At 40.4% G+C, this 14,816-nt stretch overlaps 1 protein-coding gene and 1 pseudogene across 2 annotated transcripts in view; one reads left to right on the top strand and one right to left on the bottom strand.

Annotated features, from left to right (window-relative positions):
- The window catches only part of LOC143851224 (Ribosomal protein S16 family protein), a 28,445-nt gene extending 23,238 nt beyond the window's left edge, over positions 1-5,207 (bottom strand). The window contains exon 1 of the mRNA XM_077360573.1: positions 5,130-5,207. The gene's annotated coding sequence lies outside the window, so the exon portion shown is untranslated. The remainder of the gene's footprint in view (positions 1-5,129) is intronic.
- Positions 5,208-7,566: 2,359 nt separating this feature from the next.
- LOC143849708 (nucleolar GTP-binding protein 1 pseudogene) lies at positions 7,567-14,538 on the top strand (annotated as a pseudogene). Its single transcript, XR_013235789.1, has 4 exons — positions 7,567-7,706; positions 8,998-11,069; positions 11,182-11,241; positions 14,407-14,538. The product of XR_013235789.1 is annotated as a nucleolar GTP-binding protein 1 pseudogene (transcript).
- The last annotated feature ends 278 nt before the right edge of the window (positions 14,539-14,816 follow it).

Here is a 14,816-nt window from a genome sequence, read left to right as displayed (position 1 = left end):
CTGTTTGGATTGCATGAAAAACATTTCTGATATGATTATGGTTATTTTAGAGTGATAGTATCATAAATTGGAGGTCCCATGAATCTGCATGATGGTGATTTGCAGCCATTGGGACAGCCTTTCACCATCATACTAGGTCAAACATGATCGTGATTTGCAGCCAATGCCCTTTCACCTCTTTTTTGCAAGGGCTCCTTTCAGTAGATCTTAATTTAATTTTTTTACTATTTACCTAGTATAAAAAGAGGTCTTGGGTGGTCCTTTTACCACTCAAGAATTCCCTTCGTTTTTATCTATTTTCTGTCGAATCCTTTCAAGGTGCTCTGCTCTCTTGTCGGGAAAGGAAAGGAAAGGGAAGTGAAGGAAAGGAAAGTGAAAGAAGAGAAACTTGACAGAAAACATGTCAGTTGAGTGTTTCGTTGCACAAAAACTTAACAGAAAGCTCACAAAAACTACAGAAATATGCGTTTCGTTGCAGGGAAACTCAATAGAATGAAAAATGGACAGTAGGATGATCACTTGCAAAAGAAGAAAAAAAAACATGAATAACATGAAAAAATCATATTTGTGGAACCCTAAATCCACCCAAAATCAAATCAAATAGATCAGGTGTTCAAATTGATAAAACTAATTGAGTGTCAAATGAACTCAATCAAGTATCAAATAGACAGAGACTTGCATCAAACAGTTTTAAAACTCAGGAAAAAAAAAACACCCACAAAATACTCAAGCTAATATGCTAAGCTAAAATACATGGAGAGTTCAATGTAGAGTGTTTCCTTCATAGAACAAAATTAGTCCAAGAAAAGCAACTAAAAAATAGATGGGCCAACCAACAACAGGAAGACATTAGGAATACATGAAAAATACATGAAGAGATTTGCGAAAAATACATGAAAAAAAATACAACTGATTTTGCAATAACCCCACAAATACAAATAACCAACTGATTTTATCATAGCCCAACAACAAATAACCAAATATCACTACTATAAACTGATTGTAGCAACCCTAGCATCCAAAAAATGGAGAGGAACAATAAGAAATCCTAATTAAATCCCCAAAAACATCATATGGAGAACTAAAATAAGTTGATTTTGCAGTTTTAGAAACCCTTAAATCTGTTTTAGAAACCATAAAAATAAAAATTCAGATTTCTGATTTTCGGGTTTTAGTTTTAAAAACCCTTGTTGAGAGGAGAGGAGATTAGAGAGAAAAAGGAAAAAGTTAGGGTTTACTCCCCCTTACTTTAGTATTTATATATAAAGAGAACATACAAAGACCACTATGCCCTTAGGCTATGCAATACACCTTTTAACACTCCCCCTCAAGCTGGAATGTATATGTTGTACATTCCAAGCTTGTTACATATGTCACTCAATTTTGTATAGCTTAAGGGCTTTGTGAACACATCTGCTAACTGATCAGCAGATCTCGTGAAAGAAACATGAATCTCGCCTCTTTGTATCCTTTGGCGAATGAAGTGGCAATCAACCTCTATATGCTTGGTTTTCTCATGAAAGACTGGATGGGTAGCTATATGAATTGCAGCTTGATTGTCACAATACAGCTGAGCTGGAGCAGATGAAGAGAAACCAATCTCTGAAAGGAGAGAACGTAACCAAATAAGCTCCCCGCTGGTATGAGACATAGCACGATACTCTGATTCGGCACTCGACTTGGAGACTATGTCCTGCTTCTTACTTTTCCACGACACTAGATTGCCACCAACAAAGGTACAATATCCAGTGGTAGATCTCCTATCTGCTGGAGATCCTGCCCAGTCTGCATCACAGAAGTCTTCTACCCAGGTATGACCCTGCTTCTTGAATATGAGTCCTTTCCCTGGTGCTTCTTTCAAGTAGCGAAGAATCTGAATCACTGCTGCCCAGTGAGAAGTACGGGGTGAGCTCATATGTTGGCTGACTGAGCCAACAACAAATGATATATCTGGATGAGTGACTGTAAGATATATGAGCTTACCCACCAGCCTCCTATATCTGCCAGGGTCATCTAATAAATCTCCTTCTTCTGGAAGAAGTTTCCCATTTGGGTCCATGGGAGCAGACGCAGGTTTCACTCCAAGGTGACCTGTCTCCTCAAGAAGATCTAGTACATATTTCCTCTGTGAGAAGGAGAGACCTCTAGTAGAATATGCAACCTCAATGCCAAGAAAGTATTTGAGACGACCCAAATCTTTGGTTGAAAACTCGTTCTGCAAGAAGGTTTTCAACCTGCGTATCCCCTCTGAATCACTGCCTGTAATGATGATGTCATCGACATATACTATCAATAGCACACAACCAGTAGTGGAATGAGAACTGAAGACGGAGTGATCATCTGCACATTGCTTCATGCCATAGTGCATGATAGCATCACTGAATCGTCCAAACCAGGCTCTAGGAGACTGCTTGAGACCGTATATAGACTTCCGCAACCGACATACTGAAGAGGACATCGCCCCCTGAGCAACATACCCAGGAGGTTGCTCCTCCTCAGTAAGCTCACCATGTAAAAAAGCATTCTTGACATCTAACTGATGCAGAGGCCAGTCATGTGTAACTGCAAGAGATAGAAGAACACGAACAGACGGAATCTTAGCGACCGGCGAAAAAGTCTCTAAATAATCAACACCAAAGGTCTGAGTATAGCCTTTTGCCACCAACCGCGCCTTAAGGCGCTCAATAATACCGTCAGGTAAGTGTTTGACGGCATAAACCCAGCGACAACCAACTGGTCGAGCCCCAGGAGGAAGAGGAACTAACTCCCATGTCTTATTGGCCTGGAGGGCCTCCATCTCAAGATCCATGGCCGCACGCCATCCCGAATGATCAAGTGCAGCTGGTAAAGACTGTGGCAAAGAAATAAAGGACAAAAAGGAAACAAAACTCCGAAACATCGGGGTGAGAGAATCATATGAAATAACAGAGGAAATCGGGTGAGCAGTACTGTGAGAACGAGTACGAGAAGCAATGGGAGAATCTGAAGTAGGAGTAGAAGAGATAGGTACCTGAGATGTGGGGGGTGTGATCTCCGACTGCAAGGACGATGGCGCAGGCGGAGGAGGATGAGCTGTAGATCTCGATCGACGAGGATGAGCTGTAGATCTCGGCCGACGAGGATATGTCTGCGGAGGAGCGGGAGGAGGAGCCTCAGGAGCCTATAGTGAAGAGGAGGGATCACAAACAGGAATAGTCTCAGGAACTAATACAGGAGGGGAGAGGAGAGGAGCCTGAAGGGTGGGGAGGGGAAGAGGAAGGTCCGAGTCAAGACCTGTGGAAGGAGCCTCATGAGAAGATACAAAGTAGGACTCAGACTCGAAGAATGTGACATCGGCAAACACAAAGGACCGACGCAGGCGAGGACTGTAACAGTGATAACCTTTCTGGGCACGGGAGTACCCAAGAAAGATGCATTGTTCAGCCCGAGGGTCCAGCTTATCAAAGCCAGGACCAAGGTGGTGAACAAAACACACACACCCAAAGACCCTAGGGGTGATAGGAAAGGGGTCATGACCAGGGTATAACACATCAAAGGGGGAAGAGCCACCAAGAACCGAGGATGGAAGCCGGTTGGCAAGGTGGCATGCAGTAAGAACAGCATCACCCCAATAGCTCTTGGGAACTCGCATCTGAATAAGAAGAGAGCGAGCCCTATCAAGTAAAGAGCGCATCTTCCTTTCAGCCACACCTTTCTGCTAAGAGGTGTGAGCACAGGAAGATTGGTGGAGAATAACCCGACTGGAAAGAAAATCCTGGAACCCATGGGTAGTGGAGAAATATTCTCAAGCATTATCTGTGCGCAAGCATTTGAGGGTACAATCAAACTGATTTGTAACCTCAGAATGAAAAGTACGAAAAGCAGAGAAAACCTCAGAACGATCGTGAAGCAAATACAACCAAGTCATGCGAGAATAGTCTCAATGAAAACAACAAAATATCTATATCCAAAAATAGAAGGAGTTCTCAGGGGACCCCATACATCAGAGTGCACTAAAGCAAAAGGGTGCGAGGCCCGACTAACAAGCCTAGAGGGAAAAGACACATGGTGGTGTTTTCCAAGTTCATAAGCCTCGCACTGAAAAGACTGAATAGGAACATAAACCATAGAGGTGCGCCGTAAGCGCTCAATGCATGGATGACCAAGGCGGCAGTGCCACTGGTAGGCGTCGACAGAACTGTGTAAAATGGTACCGGGGGGGGGGGGGGGACCTCCATCCAGACGATACAACCCATCTACCTCACGTCCTTTACCAATCGTCCTCCCAGTCGCAAGATCCTGTAATAAGCAATAAGATGGATAAAATGAGACATAGCAGTTACGATATTTAGTGAGCTGACTGACTGAAAGTAAGTTAAAGGGAGACTGGGGAACACAAGGCACAGAGGAGAGGGGTAAGACCAGGGTAGGGAGAGGTACTCCCTGTACCAGAAATGGGAGTAATACGGCCATCAGCGAGGGTCATAGACTGAGAGGAAAGAGGGTGAAAAGACCCTAGGGGTTTTTGTGCCCTAGGGACCATTGGAGAAGCTCCCGTCTCCTTCTTCTCTCCTCCCTCCCTCCATCATGCTCCTCCTTTTTCTCCTTCTTCTCGCCCACCCTTCCTACTCGCCCCAGCCAATTTTTTTTTCCGCCCCTGCTCCTACTCCTCCTCCCTCGCTCTGATACTATGTTGAGAGGAGAGGAGATTAGAGAGAAAATGAAGAAGTTAGGGTTTACTCTCCCTTACTTTAGTATTTATATATAAAGAGAACATACAAAGACTACTATGCCCTTAGGCTATGCAATACACCTTCTAACAACCCTAAAATCAGATTTCTGATTTTGGAGATTTCAGATTTTCCAAGGGGTATTGCTCACACCTATACTCGTTCAGAAAATCAGAAACCCTACAAAATCTGAAACCAAAACCCCAAAAAATGAAATCCCCAAAACCCAAAACCCTCAAAATATGTACATAAGAAGAAGGGGAGTGTTGAAAAGAGAAGAAAAAGAAGATATCTCGATCAAATCGACCGAATCAGAGAGAGATAGAGAGATAGAGCGAGAAAGAGAGAGAGAGAGAGAAAGAGAGAACTGGACGACAGAGAGAGAGAGAGAGAGAGTGTGAGAGAAGGACAGAGTCTTACCGGAGAGGAAGGCCAGAGGCGACGAGGTGCAGCGGTGGCAAGGAAGGAAGACGAGAATGAGAGGGTCTCTCGTGAGTTTTTGTCGAGGAAAACTAGGGCAAAAGATGGGTTTCCGATATTTGGGCTCGGAAATGGGGTTTCCTCTCACTTATTTACTCGTTTTCCATGTAGATTAAAAAAGTTTCCCAGGAAAACAAAGACACGCTTTTTTCGGTTTTCCCCGAAAAATAAGCTGGGTTTCCGTGGAAACCAGGGAGAAAGGAAAACAAAAGAACACAGCAATCTTGGGTTTGTCGATAGGATATAGATCGGTGGTGAACCGGGGGAGTCCGAGTTCAGGCAGGAGGGTCCGCTTTATGTTTTTGAGTGGAGTTTTTTTTTTCCTCTGTTTTTCAGCCTTTTCTTGTCCTCTCCTCACTCAATCCCTCTCCAATCTCTAACCCGGACGGGTGTGGCTCTTAAGCTAAAGTCATGGGTTTGCTCCCCAATGACGAGTGTTCAAATCCCACCCGGACTTACCCGATGCGCGTGGTCTACGGGTGCCTGCGCGCATCCGTGGGGAATAGTCCTTTGGGGGGAAAAATCCTTCTATGCCCACTGTTTTTGCAGTGATCTTGAGAAACGGGCGGAAACTATATGGTCCAATTTTACATCTTTTCTCATTCTCTGCACGGCAAAAATGAGAGAAGCCCGTATTCATGGTTGCAGACACAAGAGAATGCACACACATATATATATATATATATATATATATATATATATATATATATATATAATTTAGGGGAAAATACACTTAGACCCCCTGTGGTTTTTGACACATTCTACTTAACCCCTAATGTTCAAAAAGTTACAAGTAGACCGACCCCCTCAGTTGACGGTTCGTCTACAGATTGAAGGGTTAGGATAATCCTATGGAGCTGATGTTTTGGGCACACCCTATCTATGTCAGGGCCCATCAAATGAACACTTTGGATCATCCAAACAATGTGGGCCCACTGTATTTTTGGTAGTGTTTGGATTCGGGTATGGGGTTTGGAGGGGTGTATGGGGTCTTCATTAGCATTGATAGTGTTTCAAAAGAGGAGGGCTACCTTACACAAATTGAAACCACAGGGGGTCTAAGTGTATTTTTCCCTAAAATTTAATAGAAAATGGGGTCATTCAAACTTTTGCCAACTGAATAAAATTCCTTATTGAAGGTTCTAAGCTCAAGTACAAGTTTTTTAAAACTCCTAACTTTATAGAACTAAATTTACTCCATGCCCTGCCATTTCTTAACAAAAAAAAGATCAAATTAAACCCACGCCTTAAGTAATCTGAGCACGAAATAAGGTGGACTGGGAAGTGGAAATCCACAACTTGCTCCATATTTTGCCAATTACAAGAGTTGCCTTTCCATTGATATGTGACATTCGGCCAATATTATGGAAAGGACAAGGTGCCTAATATTTGTCGACTCCGATGCGGTGTGGAACGCGGTCGTATAAAATCCTAGTCAACATGATAGAGTACTCGATTGATGTGTCTGAGTACTCGGTTGACGCGACCATAATTCGAGGGAGTCAAATGAGCTTTTATTGACTCTGTAGGGTATGCGGAAGGCAGATGCGGCGCAACGCGGAACACCACCAAAGTAAAAGGGAGTCTACTCGGACGCGGCGTAGTTTTAAAACTATGCACTAAACCATGCAAGTATATAGCCTCTTCATGAAACTTCAAGAATAGTTTTCTACTGACACTCCCAGATTAATACAGACAACCGCAAACATATCGCATTAGCCAAATGCCTTGGGTGGACCTCCAATTTATGATACTATCACTCTAAAATAACCATAATCATTTCAGAAATGTTTTTCATGCAATCCAAATTGGGAAAAAATGAACAAATGGGCATAAATAAAATAAATAGACTGTGAAAAAGAAGAAGAATAAAGACCTTGGAGTGGATTGTAATAACCCAAGACCTCCAAATACTTCCCATCTCTTGGAGCTCTGCCATCAGCAGCCATCACTTTATAAAATGGTCGGTTTTTGCACCCAAATCTCGATAATCGAATCCTAACAACCATTTACTTGAGTTTTTTTTTCCACCTTTTTCTCTTATGGGTGTTTTTCTTTTTTTCGTTTCTACAGGTTCTTATCTCTGTAAATAAATGGGAAAAATTAATAAAACGAAAAATTAGATAAACCTATTTAGAAAATAGATTGTATTCATAAACTTAGTGCAAGAAAATAAATGGGCTTACAATTCACGAAATATTGTTAGGGTTTTGTTTTGCTTCTGAAAAAAAGCTTTTTGAGTGTGAGCTCTTGAGAGTTACTGCTATGACGAAAATGCCCCTTATTTTATTTTACATGACGAAAATGTCCTTATGATATTTTAGATGACGGAAATACCCCAAACATTTTAAAAAAGTCTAACACAACCGTAACCCTACATAAATATTAAAATCTCTTTCTCTTTCTCGCTCTCTCTGAGGGAAGTGGCGGAAGTTGATCTAGGGTTTCGTAGAAGCTACAGTTGTTTCTTTGGCTCGATTTATTCGACGTTTCGGAAATCATATCGTATTCGAATAGGTAGTGATTTTTCTCTTAGATTTCCGATCTCTTTTTTCTACACTTGTTTTTGGATCTCCTGTGTTCGATCTCTCTGTTTTATTTTTGCGGATTTTGATTTCATTTCATATAGTTTTTGCTGTATTGGATATTCTCTATCTCTAATTTGTGTGGATTTTGATTTCATTTACCAGCATATAGTTTTTTTGCAGTATCTGATATTCTCTATCTGTTTCCTTCACCAGCATATTCTCTATCTCTTTCATTTACCAGCATATAGTTTTTTGCAGTATCTGATATTCTCTATCTCTGATTTGTGTGGATTTTGATTTCATTTACCAGCATATAGTTTTTTTGCAGTATCTGATATTCTCTCTCTTTCATTTACCAGCATATAGTTTTTTGCAGTATTTGATATTCAATCTTTGATTTTTGCGGAATTTTGTTTTCATTCACGAGAATAGAGTTTTTTCAGTATTTGATATTCTCTATCTTTGATTTTTGCGGATTTTGATTTCATTTACGAGCATATAGTTTCTGCAGTATTTGATATTCTCTATCTCTGATTTTTGTGGATTTTGATTTCATTTACGAGCATTTGTTTTTGCAGTATCTGATATTCTCTATCTCTGATTTTTGTGGATTTTGATTTCATTTACCAACATATAGTTTTTGCAGTATTGGATATTCTCTATCTCTGATTTGTGTGGATTTTGATTTCATTTATCAGCATATAGTTTTTTTGCAGTATCTGATATTATCTATCTCTTTCATTTACTAGTATATAGTTTTTTGCAGTATCCGATATTCTCTATCTCTGATTTGTGTGGATTTTGATTTCATTTGCTAGCATATAGTTTTTTTGCAGTATCTGATATTCTCTATCTCTTTCATTTACCAGAATATAGTTTTTTCATTATCTGATATTCTATATCTCTGATTTTTGCGGATTTTTGTTTTCATTAACGAGCATAGAGTTTTTTCAGTATTTGATATTCTCTATCTTTGATTTTTGCGGATTTTGATTTCATTTACGAGCATATAGTTTCTGCAGTATTTGATATTTTCTATCTCTGATTTTTGTGGATTTTGATTTCATTTACGAGCATTTGTTTTTGCAGTATCTGATATTCTCTATCTCTGATTTTTGCGGATTTTTATTTCATTTACCAACATATAGTTTTTGCAGTGTTTGATATTCTCTATCTCTGATTTTTGCAGATTTTGATTTCATTCACGAGCATATAGTTTTTGCAGTATCTTGTAATCTCTATCTCTGATTTTCTCTCGTGTTTTACTGAATTTAAAATAGGTTCTCCAATTTCTGTAAAAGATGGTTCAATACAACTTCAAGAAGATCACAGTGGTCCCCTCTGGAAAGGACTTCATAGACATCATCCTCTCACGCACTCAGCGTCAGACACCCACTGTTGTTCACAAGGGCTATGCAATCTCTCGTCTCCGCCAATTCTATATGCGTAAGGTCAAATATACACAGCAGAATTTCCATGAAAAGCTATCCGCAATCATCGATGAATTCCCTAGGCTTGATGGTATCCACCCTTTTTATGGGGATCTCCTTCACGTCTTATATAACAAGGATCATTACAAACTCGCTCTAGGCCAGATCAACACTGCGCGAAACATAATTGGAAAGATTTGCAAAGATTATGTGAGGCTTCTCAAGTATGGTGATTCTCTATATCGTTGCAAGTCTTTGAAAGTTGCCGCGCTTGGTCGAATGTGCACTGTGGTAAAGCGAATTAGTCCTAGTTTGGCCTACTTAGAGCAGATTAGACAGCATATGGCTAGGCTTCCTTCAATTGATCCCAACACTCGGACGGTTTTGATATGTGGGTATCCAAATGTGGGAAAGAGCTCATTCATCAATAAGATCACTCGGGCCGACGTCGATGTGCAGCCATATGCGTTCACCACGAAATCTCTCTTTGTGGGTCACACTGATTATAAGTACTTGAGGTACCAAGTGATCGATACGCCCGGGATTTTGGATCGGCCGTTTGAGGATAGGAACATTATTGAGATGTGCAGTATTACAGCTCTGGCACATTTGAGAGCTGCAGTATTGTTTGTTTTGGATGTCTCAGGGTCTTGCGGGTACAGTATTGCCCAACAGGCGGCACTCTTTCATAGCATCAAATCACTGTTTATGAACAAGCCTTTGATTATAGTTTGCAACAAGATCGATTTGCAGCCATTGGATGGGCTATCAGAGGAAGACACAAAGTTAATTTCAGAGATGAAGGCCGAAGCTGCCAAGACTGTGATAGGTCAAGGCGGTGAACCAGATGACTGTGGGGTGCTCTTAACCATGAGTACTTTGACTGAGGATGGAGTGATTGCGGTAAAGAATGCAGCCTGTGAGAGGCTATTGAACCAAAGGGTGGAGCTGAAAATGAAATCTAAAAAGATAAATGATTGCTTGAATCGGTTTCATGTTGCAATGCCAAAGCCGCGGGATGGGAAAGAACGACCTCCATGTGTACCTCAGGCTGTTTTGGAAGCCAAAGAAAGAAAGAATGCAGAGGAGAAGAGGAAGCTCGAGAAAGATTTAGAAAATGAGAATGGTGGGGCCGGTGTATACTCTGCTAATTTGAGGAAAAATTACATCTTAGCTGATGATGAATGGAAGGAAGATATAATGCCTGAAATTTTAGATGGGCACAATGTGTATGATTTCGTTGACGCTGATATCTTACAGAGGCTTGAAGAGTTGGAGCGTGAAGAGGGGCTTCGGCTTCGGGGAGAGGCTGAAGAGGATGATTTTGAAATGGATGATCAAGATTTGACCACTGAGGAGCAGGAAGCTTTGGCTGAGATTAGGAAAAAGAAAAGCTTGCTTATTCAGGAGCATAGAATTAAGAAAAGCACCGCTGAAAGCCGTCCCACAGTACCGAGGAAATTTGACAAAGACAAGAAATTTACCTCGGATAGAATGGGTAGGCAGCTATCTGCATTGGGGTTGGACCCCACTAAAGCTATTAACCGAGCTCGCAGCCAGTCAGTTGCTAGAAGAGGACGCAAGAGGGAGAGATCTCCGGCCAGGAGAGGTGATGAGAATGATGCTATGGATATGGACATTGACCAGTCCAACAAAAAGCTAAGGATGAGGTCTCGGTCACAGTCGCTGTCACGGTCAAGGTCGCAATCACGACGACCACCTGGTGAAGTTGTTCCTGGAGAGGGCTTCAAGGACTCAGCTCAAAAGCTGAAGGCAGTGAAACTTGCGAAGAACTCATTCAAGTTGAGGAATAAGGCTGCTCGCCGGGGAGAAGCAGATAGAGTCATTCCTACCCTGAAACCAAAACATTTGTACTCTGGAAAACGTTCGAGCGGAAAGACTGATAGGCGCTAGTAGCTAAGGTATGGGCCTTCTTTTGTCTCAAGGCCTGTGTTTTGCTTCTTTGTGTTTTCATTTTGGGTGGGGGAGCAGTTCCAGCGATTTACTAATTCTTCTGTTTTTTGCTTTCCAAAGGTCAAGGGCTTCAGATACATTGGTTGAGATTGTAGCTGGTATGTTGAGAGCTTCAGTTAGGTAAGACAAAAATCTTCCATTTTAAAACTATAGAAAATTGTGAATTATCTATGTGATAGAAAGAACTATAGTCATATTCTGATATTTTGATGCTGTTATGGTTTGTGCATTCTGTTGTTTTTCTGTTATGTTTGGGTGCTTTGGGGGTTATAAAAATCATATGCTATGTTTTAAAGTGATCTTTATAAAAATCATATGCTATGTTTAAAGTGATCTTTATAAAAATCATATGCTATGTTTTAAAGTTATCTTTATAAAAATCATATGCTATGTTTAAAGTGATCTTTATAAAAATCATATGCTATGTTTTAAAGTAATCTTTAGTGGACTCTTTCAATTTTATTTTTTTTTTGGAATGATTGCAATTTCATTCAAAGAAAAGGGCAGACCGAGAGTCAAGCCCACAATTACAAAGAGCCGAAACAACAAAAAGAAAAGGAAAAAAAACAATACAATCATGGGGGGAGGGGAGGATGAAATCAATCATCTGCAACCCCTGGCTCCCCACACCACCACGAGCTAAACTATCCGCCACATAGTTAGCCAATCGTCTTATGTGATGGAATATGATTGATGAGTCGCCTATCCGATCTTGGATTTCGTCAAAGAAATGGACAAATCTCCAAGGGAGCACAATCGACCCTTTTAGCCATCGAATGACATTCATGGAATCTCCTTCCACAATCGCTAAGTCCATTGTTTCTTTGTTTAGTTACTTTATACCTTGGTGGGTGGCTCTAACTTCCGCCTCGGTAGCATTTGTCATCCCGATAGGGCTGGAAAAAGCCCACATAACTTCTCCCAAAGAATCCCCCAAGACTCCCCCGATACTCGACTGTCCCGGGTTTTCCAAACTAGAACCATCAAAGTTAAGATTTAGAAAGCCGGTTGGGGGTGCCTCCCAATTTTGGGTGATGGTAAACCGTCCCTCACTACTAGCGCACACCACCTTCCACCCCTCCCATAACTTGTAAGCCGAAACAAAACAGAACGTAGGAAGAGTTCTCACCCGGGCAATAACCATTGCTATTACTTTGATGTATAGGAAATATGGGGATTTTGCAACTCCGTCAAAAATTCTAGTGGACTCCTTCATTGATTAGTAGTCAAGCATGGTTTTTAAAATTTGACGAGTATTTTGCCATATAGTAGAGGACTAGAAGAGTGGGGCTAAGGAAGGAAATAGGAGACTCGTTGAAGCTTCATGAGGTAGCTGATGGCAGACTTAGAAGGCCATATGGCTGAAGGAAAGAGACAAAAATATGCTATGCTTTAGCTGACACTTTGAATTTATTGGTAATGTGTGGGGCTAAGGAAGGAAATAGGAGACTCATTAAAGCTTCATGAGGTGGCTGAGGGCAGACTTAGAAGGCCATATGGCTGAAGGAAAGAAATAAAAATATGCTATGCTTTAGCTGACACTTTGAATTTTTTGGTGACACATGTGTCATGCGTGTCCACATGTGTTGACAATTCTATATGTACCACTAGAAGTGTTAGCCTTAATGTGGGCATGTCGCCACATTTTTTTACCTTGTCAAGTATGATATTCCGTTTTGTTATTGAATATCGTGTTTACCTCTTTTATTATTCACTTTTCTTGTATAATATCTTCTTTTAGCTCTTCTTTAATTAATATTTGTTGTTGGATCACCTCTATAAATCCAACTCTTATTCCAATATTATATTCATTGTATCGTATTTGTCTCCCTTTCTCGCTGCATATTTAAGACGGAAGAGAACTAGATTAAATTGATGAATGTGTTGTTATTTGATTATCTCATGTTTGTTTTAGACTATAGTTGATTAATCCTAAAATTTATTAGTTTGTTAAATGATTGTTGTATTTATATTATTGCAAATTATGGTAGTAATCCGTAATTTTATATGTTTGTATTTGTATTGGTGTGTCACCATTTCTAGATTTTTAGGGTTTGCCATGCCAGACACCTCATATATGTGTCGAAACTTGGCAAACGAACCCGTGTTCACAAATCATAACTATACACACTTTCTATTTTAGGCATGCCCCCATTTCTAAATTTTGGGGGTTTGTCGTGTCTGACACTCCATGTTGGTGTCGCCACGTGACACTCATGTCAGTGCCCACAAATCATGGGAAATATGACACTTTTCCATATGGCGATATTAGTGAGAAGAAAGAATCAGATAAGTTGTCTAAGGGTGAATGTGATATAGCGTAGGAAAGGAGGAGAAGGGGTTGTTTTTTAATTACAGGAATCTCTACTCTAGTCTAAGGAGTTAGGAGGTGGAGTGGAGACAATTATTAGTGAGTATTAGGTTCTGCAGTGAAATGGATAGCAGTTTGAAGAGGGAATTTGCGATCAAATAGTTGTTTCAAACTATTTTTTTTAACCATTTTGGAGGACAATTGTGGTCTGAATGTGATAACATTTAAAGAGTCCCCTTCTACTATCACTTTGTGCTGCACGAACCTCAGCTTCTGATGCATCTGCCACCCCTATGTGCTAACGAAGGCCCAAAGTATTTCCACATGATCATTCCTTAAGCCCCCCCAATACCTGCCGGACCTAGGTTGCCCAAACTCGATCCATCATGTTGGTTTAGGGTGGTACTTGTAATTGGCTTTTTTTGAAGATTGAGCCAGATTAGGTCTTGGTCGGGGGTTGATTCTCCTAGGTAAATTCCAGGCAAATCTAATGCCTCTCCTCCCTGTTGTTGACTACTTATTTCACTATGCTGAGCCTATGCCACGCTACCAAACAAGACTCTTGGGGTGTTAGCGAGTACTTGTGTGCATGTTGTTTGTGTCTGTTTTTGGGTCTGTGTGTTTATTTTTTGGTGAATATATGTTCAGGTAGAGTAGTGACTGTTTTAAATGATTTATGACAAACAACAGATTAACGTGTACTGTAAACTTTCTATATTCTCGATTTGAAATTATGGCGAAAATTGATCAGCACTGGTACCGTGGCAATATGCTTAATGCTATCGGCAGATATCCTGAATACTGAGCTGATATTAGAAAACATTGAGAGACATTTTTTTATGAGATAGGTTACCAAGACGATCTGTCTTGATCAATGAGAAACAACCATGATTCAAATAGTTTTTCTCTTTCCTGACTCATTTGTGTGTGTGTGTGTGTGTTTTTGCTTATGCTCCTTTTTCATGGTTTTGCAGGTGTTAAAGGAAATCAAGTAATAGTTGGTGCAGTGCCTATGAGTTTTTTTGTTTCAGTTTTGGTTTGACTTTCTATATGGGTAACTGGTAACCTTTTGTTTAATTATAATAGCTATGTGAGTTTTGGACTAAGATTTTCATATAACTCTTCATCCTGTTTCTGGTTTGATTTTCAATTCTGGGTATTTATTATGAAATAAAAAAAATGATGAGAAGGGCCAACCAATGAAAGCATGGATATATTTGTCATTTTATCAGAGGATGGAGTTTACCGTTGTCATGAAAAAATGCATCCTTGATAAAATGGCAGCATAGGGAGGGCTGAAGGTCATCTTGACATGGCACCGAGTATTTTTACCTTTGTTTAACTTATGCCGTGTTTGGCAACCATGAAACTTTTTTCCATGGAA

This window comes from Tasmannia lanceolata, unplaced genomic scaffold (genome assembly GCF_043159265.1).
Source record: "Tasmannia lanceolata isolate RefF3 unplaced genomic scaffold, GAP_Taslan_0.1 ptg000018l, whole genome shotgun sequence".
Classification (NCBI taxonomy): domain Eukaryota; kingdom Viridiplantae; phylum Streptophyta; class Magnoliopsida; order Canellales; family Winteraceae; genus Tasmannia; species Tasmannia lanceolata.
Note: the sequence above shows the minus strand (reverse complement) of the source record. Positions and strands in the feature narration are given on the sequence as shown.